This window comes from Xenopus tropicalis, chromosome 2 (genome assembly GCF_000004195.4).
Source record: "Xenopus tropicalis strain Nigerian chromosome 2, UCB_Xtro_10.0, whole genome shotgun sequence".
Classification (NCBI taxonomy): Eukaryota; Metazoa; Chordata; class Amphibia; order Anura; family Pipidae; genus Xenopus; species Xenopus tropicalis.
The window spans coordinates 63,282,189-63,288,057 of NC_030678.2; the positions used below are offsets into that span (position 1 = coordinate 63,282,189).

The window sequence follows — 5,869 nt, forward strand, 5'->3', positions numbered from 1 at the left end:
TTGTTTACATTAGAGAGCTACAACGTAAAGGGTCAGCATACTTAATTTTTCATTATGAGTTTAATGTATAAGACTTGTGCAAAATATACCTGTTGTTTTAACTGAGAAATATATATAGTTTTTGTTATTGCACTAAACCTAAAAATATTAAATCGCTTTTATTTTCTAACTTGCCCTTGAAAATTAAAGGAAAAGTAACACTAAAAAAGTAAAAAAGCTATTCTACCCTGCACCAATAACTGCCCTATCCTGCAAACCACTTAGTATTTTAAATGCTTTAATAGAAAATATCTGCTAAAACTTGGCTTCCTGTCAATTGAACTACGGTAAAGGAAGGAGCAGCATCCACTATGCGACGATCGATTGATCGAGCCTAGCCTGACTCCTTCCTATACAGAAAGAAGGCTAGGCTCAATCAATCGATCGTCGTAAATTTTAGTGTTACTTTTCCTTTAAACCCTGGTTTTGCCAAGCAGAGGTGTAGCTAGAAAAACAAATTAACCAAATTAAGCACATTATTATTATGCTCTGTATAATGAACTGCTTCTTATCTCATAGCCTAACAATGGCTCGTGGCTGCAGTTAAGTGGATATTGGGTTCTGTTTATACAGAGCTCCTTGCCGCCATTTAGACAAATTACCTTGTTTAATTGGGGGGGGGGAGGGGTGAGTAGGTGAGTTAGGTGAAAAACAAAACAATTTTCCATATTTGCCTAAAAACTAGGCAAATTTCAATTACAATTGTTAGCAGGATACATATCTACTTGTGCTCTTGGTGATCATATGGTATATAAAGGGGAATTCTGCCCCTTTAACCTTTTACCTTTTACATGTTTTCTTTTAGCTTATTAGTGAATATTTTGTGCTCTTTCATTACATACACTATATAAATTATTAAAATTGTGTTTCCTTCTGTCTTGGAATTCATATTCACTGCAAGCAGATGCCATCTTGTGCACGGTGTTATTAAAGCAAGTTTTGTATCACCACAAGATCCTGTGTATCTGGTAGAATTGGGGACCTAATATCTATGCACCAGCTATGGTTACAGGACATGAGGAGGGCAGGGGAATGAGAGGAGTGCAGTAACATCTAGGAAGTGCTGAATAAAAAGTAAAAGTAATTGCCTGCCACGCCTCTATGCCTGAGGCATAGAGATGAGACAGGCAATACATGATTAACAGCTCAGATTTTTAAATATATTTCAGGTATGGATTTTAATAAAAAACTTTTTTTTTTATTATACTGCTTTTTATGTTTGGGTGACAGGTACTGCCAGTAAATGAACCTAAGATCCTAAATCTAAATGTTTGTGTAATTATGTAATTCATTCTGTTACATGACATAGAAAAAAAGATATCTAGTTTTCATAATATAGAGGAACATATCAGAAAAAGCACAACAATACAAAACATTTATTATTTTAAGAAGATTCCTTGTAGATCAATAACACTACATACAATACATTCAAAATAAACATACTGTTTGCTATTTGTGTAAAAAAATCAACAAAAAGGGCTTTCCAAAAACATATATTTTCAGAAAGACCAAACTCATAAATCCAAAATGGGTAATTATGTCTTTCTGCTCCAAACTACCCATATATTATCTGCTACCTATAAAGTGCTGACACATTTACACACCACACACAACAGTTCCTGCCTCAGTGGAGCTAGTTTACCTGCCTGTATGCTGTATGAGTGTGAGAAGAAACTAAAGTACCTCAAAGAAAGCCATAATGCAGACACAGTGAGAATTTTCAGATAGCCATAAAGCTGGAATCGGACTTGGGACCCTAGCATTGCAAGGCAGACATGCTACCCAGTGAGCTAACATGCTGCCCAAACTGCAAAGCTTTGCTAAAGTTAGCATTTTCTATCAAAAACATAGGCACTCCCTAGGTGCAGATCCTTGGGTACCTATATGGCAGGAGTCCTCAAACTGAACTGGGGGCCAGTTCATGGTGTAGATATTGGTGTTTTAGGTTTATGCTATAAACACATTTATTTTAGTTATTATCAAAGAACAAAGATTTAGAACAGGACACAGGCACAGAACAACTGCACTTGTAGGTTGATTTTAGACATCAAGACCAGAGGTCATTCTATTTACTGTACTTGGGCCTTAGAATGTTTACACAGAACAAGGAATCCATCTGTTGTCTCCTGTCACAAGTATCCCTAATGCAAGGTTAAGAATGTCACAAATAGTCTCAGAAACACCAACTGCACAAACACCATTTGGGACACTTCGCTGATGATGTAGATTTCTTACCAGAGAGATACCTTTTTGGGCTATTGTGCTGCGACAGTGAGACACTTAATCCTTTCCTAAAGATGGACAGAGAGACACAGTTATGCTAAAACAAGGCTAATGATTGGCTGCCATGGGATCAGCCCCAAGTAGGATGAAATGGTTAAATGGCAACATTTTTGTACTTGACTTTGTTCCCTTACGTCCTCACGAGCTTTCAGGATGTGTGAGCTATTATTTAATACTCTGTATTGTAATACTCTGTATTAATGTATACCTCTAATAAAGCTGTCTGGTTAATATCCTTTGTGAATCTGAATGGTTCAGGTCAGGCCCAGGGGGAACTTCGGGGCCAGGCTCGATTTGAGTAAGTATTTATTTAAATCCAAGAGCGACTTACTCACTGTGGGCGAGAATCCTATATCCCTAGTGGAGGATCATTGGAGTATATAGATACGAGTCATTATAGAATTACGAGCATTTTATATATATATATATATATATATATAACTAACTCCGACATTTATGGGGGCTTCGTCACGGTCCTGTGGTTCTGATTGTCACAAGAGGATTGATTTCTCAGCTCTCGGTAAGTAAGTTTCTTTTTATAACTTGGGATAGAGTGGTACCACAAGGTTCGCAACCCAGTGGGGATAACATTAGTCTTAGGAATAATGTATCTCAAAGTACTGTTTCGCCAGGCAGCACAGAAGCTTTTATAACCCTTGTCTTGTTAACTTTTCCTTTTGTAACCCATTGTCTGTTATATGTTTTAAGAATAAGTGGCTGGCCATTTAAGAGAAATGAAAGTTGAATAGAGGACAGTCTGGTTACTGTATCCTAATACTCATTAATAGAGTTTTGATTTATTAAAACAGGGAAGATTACAAGTAAATCAATGGATTTAGTAATCACTTCACTGTCATTAACTGTAAAGCTGCTGGTCAGCAACAGTTTACAGAAAACTTATATAGAAAAACTGCTGGTTCAGTTAAAAAATTGTAGACAATCAGCTGCCATCCTCCAGCACAGTATAAACCAACAGACAGCTGACAGTGACAGATCATGTTATTTAAATAGGAGGAGAAATAATAAGAAATGTGCTATCATTAAACAAGCAACTGATAATTGTAGCACCTTTACTAATGCAACTAACAGAGTATATCCAACTGACTCTAAAATATCCAATATTGCACCAATGTTAGTTGAATGTAATAAGAAGTTATTGATGGGTTTTGAACATCTGAATGCTGCAACTGACCCCAACTTAGCATTTGAATTACTTGTATTTAACCATCTGTATGTAAGAACCATAACAGCAGCAACAAGATATACAGATGAATTGCACCAAAAGTGTAAAAAGTTTAACCGTAGAAAGGAAAACCTCTTGCTTTACTTTGACAATGGAGGTTAGGTTAATAGTAGAAGAAAGCTATGCTGGGTTCCATAATCTCTATAAAAGGTTGTAAATGAATTAAATTAGACAATTTTGCATTTATACATCTCTTTTGTATCAGACTTAGGAATCTAGTAATGTGTTGGTATTATTTATTTGAAGGAAACCATCTGCACTGTTGTGAATTTTTTCTAATGTATGTTTTATTTTGTAGGTGTTTAAAGCATCAGACTGACCAGAGAACCAGATCTGTTTCAATAGTTTTAGACACTGCTAAAGGACATACAAATAATACTTTACGAAACATCTTGTTTCCATATATTCAAGTCAATGTTTTCAGTAATGTTAGTATGCATTTAAAGTTTTAGATGCACTATAATTACTTTTCTTAATTTTTTTTTTCTTTTCTTAATAGAAGATATAACACAATGACATAAAGTGATTAGGAGACCAGTTTATCTCTTTAACAGCTGTTCAACCTCGAGGGCACAGATATCTGTCAGTCTGCAAGAGAGATTGGACATCTCTAAAGAAGTTTATGTTTGTTTGTTTCATTCTTCTTATTCTGCCTTTATTTGTTTTAACTTTCTATTGTTAATTAATATTCCTTTTCTGTAGTTTTATTTATATATAACCAAATTGTCCACGTCTAACAATTTTTCTTCCTGTATATGTCTCATTTCTAATATTCTATACAGTCTTGTCAAACATTAATAATTCCTATAGTGTCACTAATTTATTTTCTTTCTTGTTGAATGTTAACTAACATGCATGAATGAATGTATCCTTACTAATATGACTAACAATTTGTTTCCTAACACTCATTTCACCTAAGACAGCAAATAAAATACAAAGAAATGCAGAAGACTTAAAATTTTTGCCATCTCATACAATTTTTTTTTTTCAAACCTTATACCCTCATACTATACAGTATATGGCTTACTAGGACATTTTTGCATAACTATTCCCTTATAATAATATTACAGTATGTGTTACATGGTATATTTGATCACTTCTAGTATGATCTAAAGTCTGATATCTAAAAAATGTTTGTTTTTCAATCAATATATACATGTGATGTATCTCACAGTTATCCATGTATCACTTGATACTTGACTTCTAGACCATGTGGTTGGGTGACAGGTCATGTTGTATAAGTTTACTCTCAAGTAACTTGTATATTATTATTAGTGTATCATCGCATTGCATTTATTAATTTAGTACAACTTTTAAAACACTTTTAATAATGTTTGTTGTAACTGTATATCATCTTTAATACCATTCATAATTCAACTGGATAAACTAGTTACATCTGCATATATCAAATGTTATATTTATATAAGTTCAATCTTACTATGCAGACATAATCTTCATAGTAGAAATGATTAATGCTAAGGGTTAATTGATATCATTGACCACAAGTCACTGTGAAACACAAATAGGACATTATCAGGGAAGTGCTAACAACTGCTCCTAGTTATAAAAATATACTGGTAAAAACAAAAATCCTGGTTTTCTCAGCATTTACTTTGGGTAAAATGACATGTTTGTATTTGAGTATATTTATGCATGCTATATTTTTATAAAAAAAAAATATACCAGACAGACTATATATTAATTAATTGATGGATATTATTAAGTTTTCAAATGTTTGTTATTACATTTCTAAATAGTGCATATACCTTGCCTATACACCCCAATCATCATCCTGTTTTGATTTAAAATATTTCTTAATCTGTGAGCTCATATTCTATATCTTTATTTCTTTGTAGATAACTCCTTTACTTACTTTCTTCTATTTCCGGCTGAATCTTTTAACTGGCACATGGCACATTTGTTTAACTATATACCAGACAGATTCAACAGCTGAATAACCAATTGCTGTATAATGGCTACACATGAGACTATATCAGTGGTGAAGCACACAGACGCACAGATGCACAGATGCAAAAATGTATTGCACCAACTCTGCTATGGACTCTCTTCACCATTGCACATACTAAAGTGACATCTAGGACCAATGCTTAAACATACTTTATCAAAGACATTTCTGCGCTGATATTCTTCAATGCACCATACCATCCTGGGCTTGGCTTAGTCCTCAGTGGTGCTGGATCATCCGGATATTAAATGGACTATGGATTTCTCCATTTTACCTATGGAATGACTTTATATGTGCTGATAATAATGTGAAATAAGTCCACTGTGATTGTAGCATTT

At 34.1% G+C, this 5,869-nt stretch overlaps 1 long non-coding RNA gene across 1 annotated transcript; it reads left to right on the forward strand.

The window, feature by feature from the left end:
- Positions 1–2,616: 2,616 nt before the first annotated feature.
- Positions 2,617–5,869, forward strand: LOC116408823. The gene is made up of 2 exons (XR_004221280.1): positions 2,617–2,842; positions 4,065–5,869. It is a non-coding gene; the product is annotated as an uncharacterized LOC116408823 (long non-coding RNA).